Source organism: Cricetulus griseus, chromosome 4 (genome assembly GCF_003668045.3).
Source record: "Cricetulus griseus strain 17A/GY chromosome 4, alternate assembly CriGri-PICRH-1.0, whole genome shotgun sequence".
Lineage (NCBI taxonomy): Eukaryota > Metazoa > Chordata > Mammalia > Rodentia > Cricetidae > Cricetulus > Cricetulus griseus.
In genome coordinates, this window is record NC_048597.1 from 9,224,461 (window position 1) to 9,248,355 (window position 23,895).

Below are 23,895 nucleotides of genomic sequence, written 5' to 3' on the forward strand. Positions count from 1 at the left end.
AAAGTCTATGGGAAGATGGTTGATGGGGCTCTCATACAGCTTCCATTGTGTTCCCAGTTCCATGTTTATAAATTCACCTCCCCACCTCAAATTATACACATAGAAAGGGGTTATTAAAAAGCATTGGTTTTATCCAGCTCTGTGCTATCAACTTATGTGATCTGAGAAATCAGTTGCAATTGTGTCCCTGCTTTTTGCTTTGCAAAAGGAGGGTTGTAAGAGTATACTTGGAAATGGCCACTAGATTTGCCAAAATAGTCACTCTTAGTGCTTTGATAAAGGAATTTGCTCAGTTTCCCAGCAAGTGACTAAACTCATAGCTCTCTTTGTGTTCAGATCCTGACACACTCACTTCCTAGGTAGCTATTGGACAGAGATTTTTAGGAATTATGTCTTGATTACCATTTGCAAAACTGGGATTAAAAATCCTCATTACCCAAGAATAAAATAATTAATGTAAATAATTCAATTGAATTCCTAACCATTTAAGAATACTGGATATTAATGATACTCCAACTCAAGAATATTTATAGCTTTTTTGTTTTTTAACTTGTGTTTGGGTGTGTGCTGGGGTGTCTGTGTGTATTGGTATGTATGTGTGTGTGAATGTGTGTGTGTGTGTGTGTGTGTGTGTGTGTGTGTGTGTGTGTGTGTGTTACAGACCGTCTTGACTCTTTATGGCTCTAATTCAGGCATATGACAACCTGTCATATCTTCTCCCTCTTTCAAGCCCATTCACTATCTATTCTTGCCAATATATCTTTTCAGTTTTGTTTAGAAAGGAAACTCTTATTAGAATATCTTAGGAACCACTCATCTCGGGCTCATTCAATGCTTCATTATTAATATAGGAAAAATAGCCCATCAATTGATATTAATGATGTGTCAAAAAAGATAAGTACCAGAGAATGGACACTTGACTTATTTCAATCCACATTACTGGTGGCCTTGATAAAAGTAATTACAGTGAAAGGATGAAATGAAACTTGATTGCAACAAATGTGATTAACAGAAGAGAAAAATTGAAATTTGGTTAAGTGTATTTTCAGGTACCAACTGAACAACATCTAGCTCTGATGATGATGGTGTGTGTGCACAGCCAATTGATCTGTGACCTTAGTTCTTCTCCATCACCTGGAAAATAAAGCAAAACCCAAGACACACATAGCATCGTGTGGTCAGCACTCTTCATCGAAGTGTTTAGTGGCAATTAATCTTCTAGGACTTCCTAGAAACTCCTAGAAAAAGTTTACTGTGATTACATCTACCTTAAACGTCTCATACACTTACCAAATCCAGATGCCTGGAGTCCACTTCAGACTTGTCCTAAGTCTAAGCCATTATTTAACACACTGAGGTGAGAGGGTTCTAGCAGGTGGCTCCCCTCCCTTTTTCATGAAGATGAGGGTCTCATAAGAAAAATTAACCTTGCTTTCTCTATTCCAAAGTTTGATTTTTTTTTTTTACTCTGAGTTTTTATTTCAGATTCTGTTGGCTCCTCCTTTCAAACCTCTAGCTTCAATTTTCCTGTCAGAATTTCTCTGGAGGAGGAGGAATTATGTTGACCTTATAGAAGTTAATTTTATATCCTCCATTTCAACCTGGAAGATGTTTGGCCCATAACCCACTAGCATTCATGCTGACAACCTATACATTGTTCCAGGGTTGAATGCGATTTGATTGGAAATAACCTCAGCAGTGAACTCCAAATACCACGCTACAAAATAGAATAGAAAGAAGAAAATGAAAACTAATCTGTTTCTGTGTTCTCTCTACCCCTCTCCCTCCCCGCTCCATACTCCCCTGGCCCCTTACTCTTCCCCATGTATACGGCAGCCCATGCTGAAAGTCTTTGGTTTTTAATTTGTCTCTACTCTTTTGACATAAGCAGACATCTTCCATAAACTGTATGAACTTTATCCTCTTATTTCTCTCCTTCGTCTCAAGACATGCGTGCCTCTAAGCGGTCCGACTTTATGCATAAATTTTAGCATGTAAGAACTTCAAGCTCATTCAAAATGGAAGTGGTGTTTGGTGAGATGGGAAGGAGGGATGCATTTAAAACTAATAAATAATCATCACCCATACCTACTTGGAAAATAGCTTTCTTGCTGAATAATATTTCAATACATAATATCATGGAATGAGGCTGCCATTGCTAATTTAAATGTGGCTTGCCATATAAATCTTGCAAATATGTATGTACATGAGTCCTAAATTACCCTCTGGGGCCATCTTCTTCTGCTTAAATTACCTTAAGGAGAAACCTATTTAGGTGATATTAGAGCCACTTACAGGGAAGGATAATGGCCATGGAAGAGCATCAGCCTCTCCCTTGATGGCTTGGCCCCTAGGCCAAGAGAGTGGATGAGCATGCACTCCAGGCTGTATTTCCTATTCATAGGTCAGTTTTCTTAGTGACTGGTGAAGCCCTGGAATTAAGACAAGGTCAAATTCCTCCTAGCAGTGACCCAAGAAGCCCCAGAAGAGATTCAGACTAATCTACTGTCACTATATCTGAATTTCAATCAGGGGAACAAATCTCCCAGAATCCTTCTGTATGCCAGTGGTATTACACTGACCTTTGAATTACAAATAGATACTGAGACAGAACTCCCAGGAGTCAGCAATATCCATTAAATAACAATTATGAAAAGCTGTTTGCCTTTTGGAATGGCTTTTCCCATAATGAGGATATGACCAAGTTGGGAGGCTGGGGACTGGTGTGGCTCTGGCTGCAACTTCTAATTCTGAATTATTCATTTGTCAGATGGAGAGAAATCCCCAAGGCTGGGCTAGGGAGAGAAAGTCAAGGAGTCACTGGGGGCCTTTCTTAAGGCCATGGTTTGTGTAGAAAGGGCTATGGGGACCTTGCAAAGAATCTAGAAGGATTAGAATAAAAATCTGGCTTCTTTCCTCCAAGAGAATTTAAATCACTCGGGCAGGGTACAGTGTGGGTTTTGTTGTCTATGTCAGGTATGCAAATCCCAAGCAGAAGGGTCCATACTATGAATGTTCTTGCTGTTATTTTAGCGTTCATTATTTGCTTTGGGATCAGTATGGAAAATATTACCTCCATTGCTTTTTGATGTTTGTTTTTGTTTTCTATTAAGAATTTTTAGAGCTAATGATGTGATTCAGTAGGTAAAGGAGCTTGCCCTCAGGTCTGAGGACATGAGTTCAAGTCCCAGAACTCATGCAATGGGAGGAGAGAACCAACTCAGATAAATTGCCATCTGACCTCTTCCAGGCACTGTTATATTTGCTAGTTGCACACCAACCCAACCTCCCCCCCCCCACACACATAAATAAATGCATTCCTTTAAAAGAGGATTTTAAGTTCAACTACACTGAATAGGTAGCATTGGGAATGCCTTAACTTTGAAACTAACTGATTACATAGGGCTGTCTCTGTGCATGTGTTTGCATGTATGTTCATGTCTTAGTGCTTGTGCAGTTGGAATTCTGCGTATGAGTACACATGCACGCATGTATGCGAGAGAGAGAGAGAGAGAGAGAGAGAGAGAGAGAGAGAGAGAGAGAGAGTGTAAGTGTGTAAGTGTGGAGGTCAGAGGCCAGGGTTGGCTATCAATCCTAAGGCACCAGTCACCATTTTTGGCTTTTGAGAAAAGGTCTCTCACTGGCCTGGCACTCAAAGTGAAGGCCAGGAGGAGTAGCAGACCACCACAGCCTTTGCTGGGGCTCATCTCTACTCCCTATTCCAAGGATTCCAATTGTGTGCAGTCATGCTTGGCATTTTTTTATTGGGCAGGTTCTAAGTATTGAACCCATTATGTCCCATTACAAGAACCCATTACAAGAACCCATTCTTGTAAGACCAGTGCTGACTGAGACGTTTCCCCACCTAACTTTCAGGTTTCCCTAACATCTTCCTCCCTTAGAATGTGCTGCCCCACGCAATCTCAGAGTCTAGAATTTGGACATAGATGGGCCTGCATTGCATCCCAACTTGGTTCCTAATCAATTATACAGTGTATTATTCAGAAGTTTTTTTTTACTCCATTCCTCATATAACTAATATGAATAATAATGTCTAGCCCACAGGAATAGAGGACAAAATGGGTTTAATACTTGTGCAAGCACAGGGTGTCGAGCAAGTCCTCTGTAAAAAAAAGTGGTTCGCTATTTGTTATTCAGCTTTCACCGAAGCAACCAACAACCCTCAAATCCCAGTGGCTTACAAAAGCAAATATTTAATTTATTCTTCATATTCCATGATGGCTGCAGGTCCTCTGCTGTTTTGCCAGGTTCTGCCTGGCTCAGTTGAGTTTCATGTGACTTGTCTGAGAGAACAGCTATTCTCCAGGGCACGCTGCCGGTGGAGCGGAGAGCAGAAACTCAAGATGGGACAGTGACTGAGATGACTCAGTGTCTGCTCCACCATCCACCAGAGACTGATCTAAAAGTCACATCATCGTCAACACAGCAGTGTGTGATTGCCTTATGAGATGAAATGAGGAACAGCTAAAAATAATCCAGTATCCACACTAGTAATTTGTTATTATATTACCAGTGCTAGCTAGCCATGCAGTCATAAAATTTCAGAGGTCTCAGTTTGGATGTGGTTAGAAATAAAAATCACTGTGCTTTAGGCCACTGTTATACATTCAATTCCCCCCTTTATTTACTGACCAGCAATAGCTGTGGGGTAGCTTTAATTGTCCCTATATTAATTTTTCTAACAATCCAACAAAACTTACAATAGAGTGAAAAGGCATTCTCCATGAACATTCTCTTCTTATGTTTATTCTTTTCACAGTAGTGTTTCAGAGTTGAGACAGAAAAGAAAAGCCATAGATTCTGATTCTTCAGTTACCAGGAACATTCATTCTGTAAGAAAAGTGATTCTGTATGTAAATAAGTCTTATATGTCCCATCTACTCCAGTGTCCAGTCACTTCACAAGTAACAGCTTCCTTTACTAATAATCACAGCTCATGTCACTGAGTGAATAAAATGTAGCAGAGACTTTGTTAAGGACTTTTACGTGGTTTCCTCTCCAATTTTAAACGTATATTAGTAAATCGTTACTACAAATGTCTTCAATTTACAGATAAGCAAAGTGAAGCCTACTGAAGAAAAGGTATCGCCCAACGTGACTTAGAGAGGAAAAGACTATATAGAACATTTGAGCCTGCAGCCTTTGTACAGTTCATAGACTGTACTACCTCCTGTGGAAATACAGAATTAATCCCAAGATCAATTGACTGCTAATTTGAGGCAAGGTATTGTTTACTTTGTCCTCCACAAAGAAAGCTTACAGAGTAAGTGTGATCATCACTCCCACTTTACAGAGTGGATGAGTAACTTGGTCCTGACTGCACACCCACTAAGTGGAGGTTAGCTCAGAAAGAGATCTTCTGGTGTCAGAGTTCAGATTCTCATATTCTGTCTGTTCTTGGTGTTTTCAAACAATAAGAGTGGGAAATTTATCCTGGAAATTTCATGCTCAGCCTTTGTCTTTTAGTCCACCTACTTGTGCACTCTTCCCAGCTATTATCTCAAACTTACCTCACAGGCAGAGATGTTAAAACTGAGTCCTTCTCCAACTAAAATTCTCACCTAGCTTCCCAAGTGTTTTCCCTTTGGTCACCATAACAACCCACAACCTGAAATACACAGTTGAGATCATTATCGAGAGAGGCAGAAGAGAGAGGATCCTGATGTACCTCCTCAGGGGACCTGCAACATCTTCATCTCCTCCTGGTGAACTTTGGGCATCCTGTGCTCTCTGACACTGCCAATTAGGCTGTAAATGGTACAGCTGCCTCTGTGCACCCCAGCTCCTGGGAGCCCAGTAGGATATCTTGAGTCTGCTTTTGTGCTCCAGACCAGGCATCCCAAATTCAGAGCAGAAGGAGCAGCTATGTGACATTAAACATTCATGTAGAGTCAGGTCATAGAAACATTGCCTGCATCTGTCTATCGGTCCTGTAGCACAAAGAAAACACAAATTGCTGCAATCAAACGGGTGAGTAGAAATAGAAGGCTTTTAAAGTCCAGCCCATAGTTGCTGTGCTTAGTATGTGCGTGTGAGGAGTAGATGGGACACTTTGCTGTTTGGACTTAGCTTTTTAATGGAGAAGCAGAGTTGATCACGAATCAGATTTTAGGAAGTCAACTCAAATAACATGAAGAAGACATAGATATGTCTTATGCACACTGTGTATTCTAGAAAGGAGTTGTTGGCTTGCTATGCCCAGGACATATTCATGTACAGATTCTACTGAATGTCCCCTTCTTGAGACAATGAAACTGAAACTATGGCTCAGTTCATGTCAATTCATGTAATGTTCCCATGCTTTTCTAGTGCCCATAATACTCATCAATATTGGTAAACATAACATCCAATATAAAGTATGTGAAGGTTCCTTCCTCAACAAGACACACAAGTGGATTGAAGGCACTCTGTGAGAATATTTGTGTACTCCTAGACATTTTGCAATCTTTGCTTTGTCCTGGCATTCAGCTAAGAGCCCCATCTATGTAGGATATAATTTTATTTAAATCATGATGGTACAAACATTCTATTATAGTTTGAGTAATGTGTCAAGTTCTACTTCTTATGGCAAGAATTCATTCTCAGGTGCTTTACTTCAAACTAGTAGCACATTATACTGAATTATTTTTAAGTCAACACTTACAGTGCTTTAGGGATAGAATGTCAACAGTTCCACAATGACTGCTGTCACCAAAGCTTGGAAGAATGTCCCTTAACAGTAAAGACTTTCACATGTGTGTATATAAGAATGTATTCTCTCTCTCTCTCTCTCTCTCTCTCTCTCTCTCTCTCTCTCTCTCTCTCTGTGTGTGTGTGTGTGTGTGTGTGTATAAAAAAGTACTGAATGCTTTAAATAAATAAACTGCCTGGAGAAACACAATGTCAGGTTGTCCCAGATGAGCACAGTACTGTATTCATTGCATTTATACAAATGTGCTAAAAAGTCTGGTGTGTCTTTTGTATATAAAATATTTTCTATTTTATTCTCCCACATATATATTTTTCTTAAAATTCAAAACACCAAACGTGATGGCTGTGTTTCCAGTCACAAAGAACAAAACACTTAAAGTAGATGTCAAATATGTCAACCAAAACATTGCCGCAGGTTTCTTGCCTGTGGAAACTCAAGCACACTGATCAGAGGCAGCTCTTTAATGAGACCCAGGGGAGTTGACTGACAGCATGACTTCTAAGATGACCTCACCCTCTGGCATGTCTGGGATCAGAGTAGCATATTCACTCATCTGTGTATTTCTTCATTGCTTCACAAGTGAGCCTGTGCTAGATGCCCGACACAGGTTATTTCATCTGTGAGATCCAAAGGTAATTAAAGTATCCACAGAAGAGAATATGTCTGTGTTCTAATCCACTCACGATGGCATTCACACCAGGGAGCTTTTGAGACAGAGGCTGCAACATGCACTTATCACTTACTGGAAACAAATCAGATCCTGTGAAACCTAAAAAATAAAGTTTGACATCAAGGTTGCTTGCGTTAAAAAGTAAATAAATAGAAAATCAAGTCAAGGCTGTCATTCATTTATGCTCTGATAATTTTGAATTAAGGGGTAGTGGGGTCAGTTAAAGGTACCTGTCTGGAAACTTGACAATTAGCTTCTCTACTTTTCCATTATAGCACCCGTCTACCTCTCCTTCATCCAATCACTGAAGAAGTGTACTGGGTATATACTGCTCTAGAGGCTGCAGTTAACGGTAGTGAGAAGGGTGGAAAGCCTCATGTAGTTTATTTTCTGTTAGGAGATTTGGTAATGAAGTAAGTGGGAGCATATATTTCCCACTACATAAAATAATCGTGGAGGTAGTTGATCTATGGGAAGTAAATCAGGTACAAGAAAAAGAATGATAAGGTTGGTTAGCTATTCAAATTGGGACAGTTCTGGGCCTGGCAAGATGGTGTGGTGAGCAAAGGAGCCTTGGCCATGTCTAACCACCTGGCTTAGACCCCCAGGAGTCACATGGTTGGTCAAAAGAGAGTCAGACTGCGTCAAGTTATCCTCTGACTTTCACATGCCCAAATGGGTATCATATGTTATGGCTGTTAGCTTGGTGGTTTTGTGGTATTCCTAACAGAGAGAACAGGTATGTCTCTGAATCTTTTGCCTTCTTGTTAGACTCTTTTCCTCCTGTTGTGTTGTCTTGCCTAGCCTTGAAATGAGGGCTTTTCCCTTGTCTTATTGTGTCTTGCTTTGTTGGGTTTGGTTGTCTCTTGGAGGCCTGCTGTTTTCTGAAGAGGGAAGGGGGATGAATCCAGGTGAAAGGATATGTGGAGAGGGCTTGGAGGGGTGAAGGAAGGGGAAACCGTTCATGATATATTTGTATTAGAGAAGAATCTGTTTTCAATAATAACAAAATAATTTAATGTGACAGCTTTGGTAGCTTGCAGAGAGATGACATTTCAGAGATTGGATGTACTACGAGGGAAAGTCACCTGCATTTACAAAAAATGACATTTCCAGATTGTAAGTGAGAAAGGGAGATGAGGATAATTATAAATAAGAAACCCCCAGAGATGAAAATTTTCATGGTAACCTGGGAAAACCAAGGCCTGTGTGGTTTCAGCAAAGCTGAAGGAAGGATGTATCCAGAGCGGGAATTTAGAAGGAAATCCAGGAGATTTCTGATTGCATGGGAGGGTTTTGAGGGAGAGCCTGCAAGATTCGTGTATTGTACATTACATCATAAGTAATTCTAGCATGGCACATGTGTTCTGAAAGAGGAGAAATGTTGATAACCACTTCTAGTGAACTCCAATGAATGTGTTCAAAGTAAAGGGAGAAACATGGCCCAAAGAGTTCTTGCCATCAACCCCATGTAATGTTTCTGTAGCTAGCTGTTCTGTAAAGGTACTTATGGCCAAACAAAGAAATAAGCTGATTCTCTAAGTAGCGCTACATTTATATCCCACAATTGCATAATTTAATGAAAACATGATCCTTTAAAAAGTGTAGGTATGATATAAAAACTGATGCACTCAGCAGCTTGTAATGATTGGCGGTGTATGCGTATGAGTGAAAATATAGTTTGTGTTTTCGTTTTCTGACTTTGTCTAGAGCCTGAAAGCCAAGGGTAATTCAACCAATTCCACATCACTCCCTTCCTATTCAAATTCTTATCCCTGAAACTAAGGCTTGAGTTCATTTCTAAAAAATCTAATGTTACCCAGTTTTCTCCAAAATACGTCTAATGACACGCTCTGCCTCCACTTGGTGCCAGCAGTAGCATGAACCACAAAACTATTGAGGCCACATAAAAATAAACAGTCAAAATTGCCTGTCAGTCCCAGAAGAGACAAAAGAGTCAGTTAAAGACATCTTCCCTTTTAATAAGAAATGCCATTACTTTGGGAGCACATTGTGTGCCTGTTCCCAGAGTCAGCCAGCTGTCTCATCACCCTTATCATCTGAGAACCCATGGACAGCTCCGGTGAGACCTGCAGGCCTCAAGTAAGAGGCTGATAACAGGTGCTTGTGAGAGTTTCAAGGTAGCAAGTCTAGAACCAAACATCATGACAAAATTATGAATCGTCTGCTGCCCTTTCTCCTCTCTTCTTTTTGCTCTCTTCTCTCATTTCCTCTCCTCTCCTCTTCCTTCCCCCAACCCTCGCCCTGGTCCTGCTATAACACTGATCCTGGATTAATTTCTTAAGGTGATTAACTCATATGTTTTTCTTTTCACTGTGTAAGTGTAAGAAGAAAGCAGGGATTAAAAATAACTAAAGCAAGTATGTTCCTTTTTAAATTTTTTAAATTTAAATTAGAAACAATCTTACTTTACATGTCAATCCCAGTTTTTCCCCCTCCCATCCCCCTATGCCCCCCACCAACCCCCCATCCTATCCCCCATCCACTTCCCAAGGAGAATGAGGCCTTCTTGAGGACTGATGTTTCTGCTGATACAAAAACAATAGATTCAAAAAACGTAACACAGGGACCTTGTTAGCTGATTGTGTTGTGATACCATTCCATAGCGTTTAAATACTAATATAACCACAGTGTTAGTCATGACGTTGGCTCTTTTGCCATTACAATTATAGAAACTTGATGCAAAGGATGATTTATAATGAGAAAAGACATTCCTTTGATTAACTATAACAAAGAAAGTTAGGGTGAGGGGCACGAAGTTCTGAGAGAGAGCGGCAAGCCAACCATTAGGATAGGAACAGAACACGGAATGTAACAATCTTGAGATCAGAATATTCATCAAGCCCCCGAACTTTAGTAGCCTGGCCTTTCTCCGTGTGTCTTAAGGGTATTGCTTCTTCGTATTTTTCCTTCCAACTTCTCCACCATATTATAGCAGCAGGAGAATGGGGTTAAGGAAAATTATAGACTGCACCTCACAAGCCAACAGGCTTTGGAGGGTTTGGCCAGCTTTGAAAGCTGAACATCATAAAGACACATTTTCAAAAGGAATTACGGGTAAGTGCTATGTGTGGCACACACACAGTTCCCTTAAGTGTGTGAATGGTGCCAAGGTACAACGCGGAACACTGACACCAAATGCTACTGGAGTTCAGAAGTAAACGTCTCTGGTTTGCATGGCTCTGATATCCTGATAGCAAAACAAGCCCTCTTCTGTTAAAGGGTCTTTTCTTTGAATGTCCTGTAATTGGTCATATACAGCATATCAGATTAATAGTAGCATGCTTGCACTAAAAGACTGACCCACGATAGCCAACCCTGTCCTTGCCACTGCCAGTCAGTAACTCCAGAAATTGTGTATTGGGCTTGTGAGCCAGAGGCAAGCCCACTCACGTTTCAGCCCCTGCCAATTTTTGATTCCTTTCCAGCTATTTAATGTGGGAGCAGACTCTTGGAAAGCAACAGTGAATTCTGTTCTTGTGCCTGAGAGCCAAAACCACCAGGGCTTCGGACTGAAATTAACCTTTCTCTGGCTTTTTTTTTTTTTCCAGGCTTCCCAAATTCTTGTCAGACATTTGTGTCTGATTTGAAGATAAAACTTTCTCCTCATATTCTGGATCTGAAGTACATATTCCTTTGCCTTCCTTTTGCCACTCATCTTCCCAGCCAGAAAATAACAGATCCAGGCTGGATGAGTCCAACTCTGAGTGCCCAGCAACCCCATGTTTTCCTTATCTAAATATTCTCATGCATTCTTATGTAATACCTCCCTGCACTAAAGCACGCCCCTCGGTGAGGAAATCCCACACGTGCCCAGTTTATACGATGTAAATCGAGCTACCAGGACCCGTCACAGCCTGTCTGTTCACTGCTGTGTTGGTCCATGCTCATTTAGAGAATTTAGTCCAAACCATTTCCCTCACCCACCACAAACTCATAAGAGGATTGTGTTGTAAAGAACTTAGAAAATAACCATTGCATTGTGTATATAATGTTATAACTTGCATTACATTATATTATATATTAAAATGTTTTTGATTCCCCAGATTTATTATTATTTTTTTGTAATTATGGAATTCGAAAACTCTCTTAAAGGGATAATTTTAAAAGGGAATTGTAAACTTAAAAGCTAATTTACTCCACATTGATTTTTGTGTGTGTATGATCATAATTATAGGGACTAACTGTTTTGACTGATGTGACAAATAACCCTCAAAATGCCTACTGGGTCAAATCCTGCAGCCCTTTCAGCTCCACAGGGTCAAAGAAATTAGTCCTAATTGCTTTTGTTCTAATTCTAATTCGCCTCTGACTTTTCTATGAGTTGTGATCTTTAGGACCAAAGAGGCTTCCATTGATTTCTGCAAAGAAAAGGAAAAGAGAGTGGAGAATAGTCGGCACCTGGCATTGCCCTGGAGCTCTGGCTGGCTTAGAACTCACTGTGTAGACCAGGCTGGCCTTGAACTCACAGAGATCTTCTTATCTGTGTCCCCCTAGTGCTGGGCGTGCTCCACCATTTCAAAGCTCTATGAGTAATGAGTGTCCTTCCACTTTCTCTCATGTGCCTTTGAGTATGTGATCTCTACCAAACTTCAGGAGAATAGAATGTTTCAGACTGAGGCTGGCCTTGGAGACATAAGATTCCATCTCCAAAAATAAAATACCCCAAAGAAAATCCCTTCAAACTTATTTACATACTTGTTTTATTTTTGACTAATAGGACTAACGGATTATTTGTTTAGGGGATGACCTGGTAGTTCACCCAATCACACCACAAATTTATTTCTAAATTAAAACATCAGTTTCCACAGAAATTTCAACTAATATTTATAGTGCATTGTAGGTCATATGTAAATACACTATGCAACAGAATTATATTTTTTGTAAGCAGTAAAGCATCAATGGAATAGTGATGTGCTTTATAAAATAAATGTATATGGCAAATCCAGAGTCTTTTATAGCTTTCGGAGCACACTGTCATTACTTCTTCTACTTATCTCAAAGGTTTATACTTGAGCTTTGCTTCTTGTCACCTGTTCTATTGGGCTTTGATTCATTTGCTTCATGGTGTCTCTTTTTGTTTGTTTAGATGGCAGCACAGCCCCCATTATTTTGACAGTCTATGGGAAGATGCTCTTTTTGTTTTCAGGGTTTTTTATTAATTTATTTTTTTAACATTCCAATCCCAGTACCCCCTACCTCTTCCCCTCCCTCTCATTATTAATAAACTTCCAGAAAAATTTCCAAGTTTATATTTTTTTATTAAAAACCAGCTGTATCAGTAATCACAAGTTTTGTTTGCAAACTGCAATCTGTTGTCTGTGGCTACTCCAACACTCTCAGCAAGAAGAGTATTGTTTTACCAAGGCATTGTCAGGGCTGTCTCATAACACCGCCTATGGAGTCAAAGGAAGAAGGTCAATCCCCTTTTCGGTGCCACTCTGATCTACATTAAAAGCAATTTTTAAAGCAAAGGTACATACTTCTGGCTGCCCTCTAGACCAGAGTTAATGTGGTTTTTTTAAATACATCATTCTTACTCTATGCATTATGGCACTGTTTATATTAAAGAAGATGACTAGTTTTAGTTTTGTCTTAGGTCTTTAAATGTAAAAGCCAGTTGAATTCCACTGTGTTTGGTATAGTACGTCAGCCTCTCACTTCATGGAGCTTCATTGACTCACAACACTGGAATCTAAAGCAATTCAAATTTCAAATATAGTTCTGTGGGCGTCTTTCAGTGGCGTGATGATTGACCTATTGACTCGTAACTCTGCTAAGCCGTCCATATTGTCAGTTTCTTGTTAATCGTATTCTTTCATTGTAGCAATGTGACTGCGGCTGGTCTACATTTCAAAGCCACAAAACGCGCTGTTTGTGAAGGAGACAACAACAGTCTCCTCTAATATTCTACCAAGAAATTTGCCTTCGGTGGCTGTCTTGGGTGCCAGACTACTTCAAAGCCCATTGTGGCTGGAAAAGCTATGATGAGGGATGGCACATGCTAATCTACTTTTCACTATCGATGGCTTACTTGTGTAGACTCAAGTTCCCAGCATTACGCTGGCAAAACCCAGAAAAAAAGATCTAGGAATTAGAGAAAATGAAGCGTGGGGCAATAAAAGATGGATAAGCAATCAAATGAGTGCAGCCCATTATCTAGGAGCCCTCCAGCGAAAGAGCATGATGTTAGGAAGATAAGCTTTGTAGGTGGAACCTTGCAACTGAACATCGTCAGATACTCCTAGAAGCGCAGTCTTGTTAGAGTTCTGTATCTCGGTACCCCAGTCTGTGGTCCACAAAGCATAAACAATAGCACTTCGTCAGACTGTTTCTGAAAGCCCAAGTTCTTGGTATTTGAGGGAAATTAAAATGGTGCTATTAGAACTCAGATCTGCACTTTTAAGCCAGACACTACAGACTGGGTCAGACCACACCTTCATGCAGCTTCTCTCTGGGGACAGAGCTTTACCTTGTCAATTCTCTATTTCTAATATTGGTTCCTCCATGGTCCCCGTTAGTTATGCTGTGCTGAACTAAGTCATGAGGCATGAAAGTTCCTCTACTGTTGAAAGTTCATAAAAGTCTGACGTGTCCTTTGCTTGGGAGACCAAGCCAGAGACTCTTCAGGGGGCATTTTCTCTCATTCTTACTATTTTTTTAAAAAAAAATGTTTAATTGAAATAGAATTATTTCACTTCCTCCTCCCTTTCCTTTTCCAGCCCCTCCCAACTACCTTCCCTTGATGCTTTTCAAGTTCCCCCACTCTCAAGTTGATACTCTGTTTTTTCTTTGATTACTGTTTTTGTATACTTGTGTGTGTGTGTGTGTGTGTGTGTGGAGAGAGAGAGAGAGAGAGAGAGAGAGAGAGAGAGAGAGAGAGAGAGAGAGAGAGAGAGAGAGAGAGAGAGACTCTTAGCAAAGCTTCTTCTCTCCAGGCATTAAATCGACGTGTTTCCGTCTTTCACTGCTCAATCATGTTTAGATTTTCAGATATTGTATTGTTTGTATCTGTGCTTTCCCTCCTACGTCAGTGTCCAAGTCTTGACGCCCTTTTGTTCTCTCTAATGAACCCAGTACCTGAATGGAATTATGAATTGAGTGTCAGCTTCCACTGGACTGATTTCTGCTGTTTTGCCCTGTTGTTATAACAGATACCTGGTACGTTATAGGTACTAAGTAAATCTTAGTGAGTATCACCTTTGATGACCTTAATGCATCAATACTTTTCATAGATACCTTTGCTTTTTTATACAAATAACCTGGTATTTACACAGGAGAATGATATCGTGAGAAAATTCGGAAATGGCTGTTACAGTTTTACGACAGGAGCAGTCCAGAAGTAAAAAATATGATTCCTTTCTGTAGAAAGAGTGACAGAGTTGCACTGAAAGTCATTTGCCCTGCCATGCACTGCCAAAGACATTAGCCTCAATAGCCTGACAATATTATTTGTGACTTTATAATTAGAGTTTGCTTCTATATTTGTTCTGTTTAAATCATATTACAAAGTTTTGCATTTTATTTTGTCTTCTTCTGAATTCAGAGTTTTTGAAAGGGGTCATAGTCTGTTACCTAATTAAAAACAAGTCTTTACAATCTGTTTTTATTTTTGTTTCTCATGAAGTATTTGGTACAAGCATTTTCAGACGAGGCATGGAAACTAGACCTGCTGGTGGAAATGATGCTAGCACATCTTAAGTGTCTCCTTTTCAGAGAGGGTGGACTGGAAAGATGGCTCAGCATTCAAGATCACTTGCTGCTCTTGGAGAGGACCAAAGTTCACTACCCAGTATCCGTATCAGGTAGCTCACAACCTCCTATCAGTCCAGCTCCAGGAGATCTGTGCCCCCTTTTGGTCTTGGCCAGCACCCATGTATTTGTATGTACATGCATGCACACAGACACTCATATATCCACATGCTTAAAGAGCTGCAGCTAGGCTCTCTGATGTCAGCCCATACCAAAGTTGTTTTGGAGATTCAGAGAGCAGTGTAAAACCCATAAAATTTCAGTGCTCACAAGAATGCATCACCTGTAGTTTGTGGACACGCTTCTCCCTCCTGTTCTGAGGGCAGGCCCTAAGAAGTGTAAACTTGGTGGTTGTGACATTTCCATTTGCATATGAAATGCATGTATACAATTGCCATTTAGTTTTCCACTTAGAATTATGCCATAATGTTTTGCTTATAAAAGGCATATACATTAACTTTGCAACAACTATAACATAACATTTCTGTTACACCAAAACACCTCTGGGCCATTTCACAAAATCAGTTTTTATAAGTAAATGAAGCTGAAGTTATGGTCCAGTTGTCACCTGGGAGACCATGACACAATTTCAGAGTGGTGGCTACCTCAAAGGGGTGGGGTGGAGGGATAAGTGTTGTATTTCTAAGCCAGCTTGGTCTTATTTCTGATCACCAGATTTTCTACTAAGGGGTCGTTATCATTCACTGACTTCTGATCACAATTACATCCTGCTTTAGAGTGAGAATAAAGGTAAAGCATTATACCATACAATGGTGCTGTTTGTTTAAAGTTCTAGCAATTCAGTATCTATTTCACCGTTTTAGATGCTTTACTGACACAGTCTCTCATACAGGAAGCCTGCAGTTCATTTTTGGTCATAGAAAAATGTTAAAGAAGATCAGGAAACAAATTATATATTGTAAGTGAGAAAATATGTCTGTGTCTATTCTTTGTGGGTTACATTGGTCAGGACATATTTCTTGAAAGACATAGGACTTGAAGTGTCTCTCACATGATGGACCTCTAAACAGGGCCTCCTTAGAATCTCTCTTTCTATGCTTGCTAAAGACTGAGAGGGTGGAAACCACATTTTAGGCATTGTGGATGGTCTTATCCAAATCACCAAGTTGATCCTAGAGAGAACTGTGTGCAGTGTGGAGAATATGATACCCAGTAAATCAAGCTGGACACTTGTCTGGAGGAAGAAAGTCAGATGAAAATGTTTCACTCAATATAACAGTCGGCTGAGCAGGAAAGCAATGAAAGCAATTCTTTTTTTAAGTAACTTATTCTCTCTCCCTCTCTCTCCCTTTCTCTCTCTCTCTCTCTCTCTCTCTCTCTCTCTCTCTCTCTCGTGTGTGTGTGTGTGTGTGTGTGTGTGTGTGTTATGGGCTGAAATAGAAGAGAGAGGTAGAGGAGAGGAGGGAAGAAGAGGAAGAGGAAGAAAAGGAGAGAAGAATAGAGAGGCAATAGTCAATGGGTAAACACAGAAAAAAATAACCACAATCCTGGTGGTTAGTGAAGGCCTATGGTAATTAACTTTGTGTAAAGGTAGTGACTAGTAAAGGGCAAAAAACTCTTTTCCAAAATGCTGCCCAGTGGGATGTGATGACATCTAGATGCAGGAAAAGAGAATCATCCTCATTCTGAAATTTGGGACTGAGATAACGGACACTTCAGATATTCTTGGCCGTGTGGGGACAGCTTCCAGCTGCTGCCACAGATCTAACATTTGTTCACAAGTTTCCTTTCATTTTTAGAGTCAGTAGAACAACCTCAGATTCTGAAACAGCTCCACCAGTTTTCCATCAGGAAGTCATAAATGTAGAGATGTCCTGTCAGTCTTTGAATTTTCCTCTCAGGCTCTTCCTACGGCTTTTTGTTCCCATCACAGTGTTTGACACGGTGGTACCTCATGACTGCTTATCTTGTAAAGGAAAAAATTAAAAGGGTCAGACTCACTTTGTAGACTCCATCTGTAAATAGAGTCCAATAGAATACAAGGGCGAAACTGTCATTGGTAAAGGATAAAATTGTGGAAGAAGAGTATTTTCCTTTGAATAACACTCTGAGTTAACAATTGTTTTCAAAAGTATTTGTGTCTCTGTAAATGAACTACTGAAAGTGTCAGCTTGTATGAAAATATATCAGAAAAAAATTGCAGAACCTCACAAACCTATATCTTCAGGTATCTTCTTGTAAGAAGTGCTTAATCTCAATTTTATTGCAAATGCTGCCAGTTAATATACAACAGTAGTCAACCAAAATGATGACTCAATTGTCAACAAATACAAGATTCTGTTTTGTTTAGCTTGTTGTTTTCTATTTCAAGCTTCAACAAATTAATGAAGTCTGAATTCAATTTGGATACTTGGTTTGAGTTCCTGATTGATAGCTTGACTAAAAAGAATTGGCTGTGACTTCCCCCTCTTTAGACTCATTCAGCTAAATTTAAGTGATGGTACCACTTAGAAGAACAAATCCTACAGTGCTTGTGTGAATGGGAGTGTGGTGAGGCAGAAATGGAAAAGTTAAAAGCATTTCAATCAGGGTGGCCTTCTTGAGTTCCAACCCCATTTCTGCCTCTAGCCGATGACTGGTATTGAATGAGGCATTGGACGCCTGTCTGCTTCTGTTTCTCCCCTTCATGAAGTAGGAGAGAAAAATACAATGATTGCTTCATCTGGGTCTCGGTAGAGTTTATTTTCAGCAAAAGCATGGCCCTCTCCTTGTGAATTGGTGTTGGCCTCAGAGTCATGAAATTGGAAAGTCAAAGTAATAGCTGCCCTTTGCCCACACCCATCAGCCACTTGACCCGTGCAGCACCCATTATGGAGTCTCCCCTCCCCGTTGGCTCTGCCATCACCCATCTCCCTTCCAAGCTTCACAAGCTTCTATACCTTACATGAATATGTTGATATACAATGTCTTAGCTACCTTTCATTCACTATATTTGTGACAGCTTTCATTTAACAATACAATAAGTGACCTCTGTGAATAAAGCCATGTTTTCTGCTGCTTGTGTTACATATACCATTGGCCACAGTGTTGGCTCTATACTAAGTTTGTTTCAAGAACCAAAAGATGATGCGTTTTAACTAAAAAACACTTTTAAAGGTTTTATTTTTATTTTATGTCTATTAGAGCATTTTCTGCATGCATATGAGTGTATCATACAGTATTGGCAAAGGCCAGAGGAGTGCATTTGATCACCCTGGAACTGGAATTACAGATGGTTGTGAGCCACCATGCAGGTACTTGGAATCAAGCCAGGATTCTCTACAAGAGGAACAAGTATTCTTGAACACTGAGCCACCTCTCCAGGCCCCCATAAAAGACATTATTTGAATTTTCATTTAGTCTATAAACTAATAGGTTTCATTATGAATTTTCTAGTGTTGTCTTAACTCAAAAATAGTTTGTTGAAACAATGAGCCCACAAAAAATGCAATGAAAATTCATCAAATGCAATACAGGTCAGTTAACTGCTGGGAAATGTTTGAAAATTATTCCTTGACTAGACACCTGACACAATACATTCTGTGGTATAGGTGGGAATACAGAAACAATACTTTGCAACGCTTCATTCAGATGCTTCCTTTTATAAAGCATTTACACTGAAATGGAGTAAATTGGTATGTGTGTGTGTGTGTGTGTGTGTGTGTGTGTGTATGCTTGTGTGTGGGTGTGTGTATGCATGTATGTATGTATGTATGTATGTTTGTTTGTTTGTTTGTTTGTTTGTTTGTTTGGGAGAGCATGCTGGCCCACAGGTGCTTGAGAAGGGTGGTCTTATCTCTTGTTTGTTCAGTCTCCTTCTGTGTCCTCAGGAATAAACCATGAAACACCGGGAAGGAGATGAATGGTAGGCTGAATTACTGTACACCTATAGCAAGCAGCTAAAGAATGGATGCTTTGGGCTGTGGAGTGAGATTTGCACTTCAATTTTTGTTAGCCAGATAATTTACAAGGGAATTGTTTTCATACATTGACATAAAAAGGAATTGTTTAAGTTCTTATGCCATGGCATATGAGAGCAAGGACTTTTTTCAGCTATTAGAACCTACGAAACTGTCTAGATCAACATCTTGTTTTTGTCAGCTGCTAGAACCCTTGTGACTAGCTAGAACATCAGCCTCATTTGTAAAGGGGTTCTTATAATGCTCTTATGAATTTTGTATTTTCTTCTTAAGAAAACTCATTCATCCAATTGACTTTCAGATGACATCTTATTAACATTATAAAAATAATTTCTCCAGAATATAACTATAAATTGGAAATTCCCAGGCAAAACCTCTGACACAATAAATGCTTCAAAATTCATTTTTGAGCATTGGCATAATACTACAACTAGAGAATTCCATGTCTAACCTCACAGATAGGCCATGGCCAAATCACAAGCAAACTAAAATATTCTACAAAATTACCTCTGGGCTAAGCTTATAAGGTATATAAAAAATATGAATGGTGTCTCAACAGAGACCTCAGTGCCATGATATTTCATTGTGTATATACAAATATTATAGGATATGAAAAATTCCAATCATAAAACAGTTTTGGCCTCAGATATCTTCAATATTGTCTGTCCAACCTATGTTAGTTTTGTCTAAAGAACAAAATTGTAGACTCTGGATTAATAGTAACCTAGGTTCAAATTCAAGGAGGATCCTTACTCTGGAAACATAACCTAAAATCTCTAAATACTTATTAAACAAGACAATGCATACAAAACACAAAATATTGCCATGTGACAATACATGTATTGCATTTTAGATTAAAGTATTAAAAACCTACTGGGAATTTTCAAGTTATGTTAATTATGAAGGCAGGGAGGGCATATTCTTAAAGCCAGTGCATTGATAACCTGTACAAAGTAGCTAAGACCAAGACAGAATGGAAACATGTGAACACGATACACTAACAAGGTACCTATGCTGGAGACAGAAAGGGGAGAATGTGAACACTATGTAATATAACTGATTTCAGGAAAGACTTTGTACCTTTTTAGGTTGTTTACTTATTTTCTTGTTACTATCAGCACGGATACAATGTATTTAGATTATCTTCACTACTGGGGCCTCCTGGATACTCTCAGCCCCTCCCAACTTCATTTCTTCTACCACTTCTCAAACCGAGTCCATGGACATAGAGCCCCATCAAATGGAGCGTGAGCCTCCTGCTGTAGGTCATACCAGTAAAGAGAACCTACTCACCCCTCCCAATGGCCATCAACTGCCAATATCGCCTCAACTAGGAGTGGGGTCTGGTGAGCCCCCTTCCTCTCTCCATGCTACAGTGTTGACTCTCTTGATGTGCTCCTGCCTTTGTGCCAACAACCACAGCTGATGTGAGATTTTACATGCAAGGTCTATTCATGTTAAAATATATTATTTTGCATCAATTTTCCCCCAACCTATGGATCTTACAACCTCCCCCCCCCTTCTGAAATGCCATCTGAGCCTTGAGGAGAGGAGGGTGTAATACAGATATCACACTTCTTTTCTGTACTATAAATGATATTGGTGCCTCTATATTAAACAGGGTTAGCAGCATGCAGAAGCTTCTCTGTTAAAAATTGAGCAGCACACTATTAGCAGTCATTTTAACATTATGATCATTTAGCAAAAATAATAGGAGTACATCTTGCTGTAGGCCTATGATCTATTTAGCCACATGTTCTTGCCCCCTAAACAGTGCCATGTATAGGCTCAATTTCATGGCATGGACTTTAAACCCAATCAGAAAATGTTTGGTTATTCCTATAATATCCATGCCACTATGGCATCAGTGAGCATCCCATCCCAGTCAGGGAATGAATGAAGTTGGGAGGGGCTGAGAGGCCCCAGGAGGCCCCAGGAGGTTAATGGCTGAGTTAGATTGATGACTACTTTTCTCCTCTAGTAGTGAAAGCATTTCTATGAATTATTAATCAGATCAGACTAAAGTTCTTCCAGAAATCCAAGGAATAAATGGAGAGTTTTGTAATGTACTGTGATTACCATCTTGCCTTTCCTCCTCCAATTTAACATGACACATCCTTAAAACTACAGCTCCTTTAGAGTTCTCATTCACATTTGTTCAAGTTGCAGAATTTTGCGGGAGGGAAATCCAAACATCTAAATTCCTTGTCTCTGAGCTGTGCTATTTATTGTAAGGAAAAGGGTATGTGTAAACTGAGCCAAAGTATTCAGTTAGCATTTGCTGCTGTGAAATAAGGGGCAACTTTGGTACACTTAGGATAGCTAAATTCTATTGCTGCTATTAATAGATTTTCAATGCAGTCACTAGAAAAATCCTAAATTGAGAAGCTGGTAAGTCATTTCTTCTTGTCTTTTTAAAAGCCTGAAGCAAGAGTATCCCTGAGTGTTCACAGTGGAGTTCTAATAAAGCTTATTATCAGGTTGGATCAATGCAAGACAGACAGGCAAGTATATTATCAAAGACAATAGACAGGCAGGATATTTAATAAATACAGTCAATTACTTGGAGTCTGTATTCAGGGATCATCATGGTGAATAGACACCATCTATCCTGTATAATGTGTTTTTAAAAGAACATTTGGGACTCATGAGTAGAAAATCAAAGAAGATAGCTTTTAACTCATTGGAGTTAAAAGGCTCAAAAATGGAAAAAGGGATCTTATTGGAATCATGGAAAAAAGGGCTAAATTTCATTTTCTCACAAGCAGAAGATGTAATGTCTACTCTGAAAGCCTCTATAAGGGGTAGTTGGGCATTTTAAGAGAAAGCATTTATGAGTTGGAGAAAAATTTAAATGTATTTATTTTATTAAAAGAGACAAAAAGAAAATATTATTAATTAAAATGAACAAACTCCGGTATAGTATGGCTTATAAGTTTGAATTCCATAAATTTCAAATGGAATTATAGTCACCTATTCAGAAAAATCAATGATCAGTTTTTTTCTACTTCTTTTACGAACTTGACCACAAACTGACTAGAAAGAAATTTAGCAGCTGGGCGTTTGTGGTGCACGCCTTTAATCCCAGCACTCGGGAGGCAGAGTCAGGTGGATCTCTGTGAGTTCAAGGCCAGCCTGGTCTCCAGAGCGAGTACCAGGATAGGCTCCAAAGCTACACAGAGAAACCCTGTCTCGAAAAAACAAACAAAAAAAAAAAACCAAAAAAACAAAAAAGAAAAAGAAAAAGAAAAGAAATTTAGCTATTTAGTGAAGGAATTATTTTGTGCCATCAAGAATTTATGACTGACTGACAAATGAAGGTACATAGACATACGCTCAGTTTCCTTGTGTGCAAGGCCCTTGTGCTACTCTGTGCCTACGCTCCAGTGTTAAGTTTACTATATAATCAGCTCTATATAGAAGCCAAATATAACTGTTCATAGCAGTCTGTCACATCAGAAATTCATTTGTACACATGAGAAGTAGTTCATTTCAGAATAATAACTGGAAAAGGCTTGGTTAACAGTGACTGCTTGTGACCAGTGGTGCTTTCCATGTGACTTCCTCAGACCCTCTTTCATCAACAAAGGCACAAAGCACAGCTGAAACATTCCTCAGTTATTCTTAAGGAAACTGTTACTGCCTTCTCCCACGCAGCATATCGGAACAGTGTGTTTCTGGGATCTTTCCCATAAACTTTTTCTTAGGTAAGGACACCAGCAGGCAAGACTAATGACTACTTCATAAGTATAAAGTTTCACTTTATATCATAGATACTTGAAATAGTTATTGTCATTCTAGTCTAACATGAGTGAACTAAACTTTGGGGACATGTTTTTAGATGTAGCTTTGCTAACTATATAATATAGCATTTGAAAGGACAAAACAGGTTGTACTCAATAAAGAGATGTTAGGTCAACTTCTGAATGCTGGCAATCTTAAAATAGCTCATAAAATACCTTTTTTTGTCAGAAAATAAAACAAATGGACCCAGAGTGGTGACTCACACCTGTAATTCCAGCACTCAGGAGGTGGAGTCAGGTGATTGTCAGTTCCAGAAAGCCTCAAATAAGGGAAACTAAACCACAAAAATAGAAAAAGAAATATTTTGTGTTAATTCTAATGCAATTATTCCATCCTCTCAATGATGAACAACTTAAAAGATAAGCACAAGATTGATTCCTATCCATTATCAATAAATTGGCTGGAAGACACTTTTTGTTTCCAAATGGTAATCTGATCCCCAACTAATCTCAGAATAACCAAGGGTTTCTAAAACCCAAGAGCCACACTAAGCATTGAAGGTACAATGAAAACAAAGAGACGGTGGCCATTTTCTCAGGTAAATTTTTTTCTATTGTATGTAGTCCACTGAGGATTAGATACAATTCCAGCTTTCTGAAACATGTAGCTGTGTAGATTTGTTTGCATAAAATTCCTTAATATGTAGAAGTACAATTACAAAATCCACACTGAATTTAATATAATTAAAATCTGAGCCATATCCTTTAATTGAAGAAATGTGTCTCAGAATTAGAAACAAAAAAGGAATAAGTTTTATTCATGGTAGGAGTGACTTAATGTACAAACCCAACCATTTCTAATCATCAGGGAACAGTCAGATTAATTGAAGGCACAATGACTTTAGACAAACTTGTATGTCTAAACATGAAGAACTTAGGGGCAGGATTTTTCGAGCAAGAGAAGAAAAATTGATATGTTAGACATCAGCAGAGATGATTCGTGACAGGCAAAGAATTATGCTTGTAGATCTTTCAACAAAAGGATGTAAAATGAGTTCATAGAAAATGTAGAGCTAT

The 23,895-nt window shown here is 39.3% G+C and overlaps 1 protein-coding gene and 1 long non-coding RNA gene across 9 annotated transcripts in view; one reads left to right on the forward strand and one right to left on the reverse strand.

The window, feature by feature from the left end:
* Window positions 1-23,895, forward strand: part of Grik1 (glutamate ionotropic receptor kainate type subunit 1) — a 366,206-nt gene that overhangs the window by 97,070 nt on the left and 245,241 nt on the right. The gene's annotated exons all lie outside the window — the stretch shown is intronic.
* Window positions 5,702-23,895, reverse strand: part of LOC118238749 — a 31,386-nt gene continuing 13,192 nt past the window's right edge. Inside the window, exons 2-3 of the long non-coding RNA XR_004769810.1 lie at window positions 7,226-7,481; window positions 5,702-5,951 (exon numbers count right to left, since the gene is read on the reverse strand). This is a non-coding gene — a long non-coding RNA (uncharacterized LOC118238749). The remainder of the gene's footprint in view (window positions 5,952-7,225; window positions 7,482-23,895) is intronic.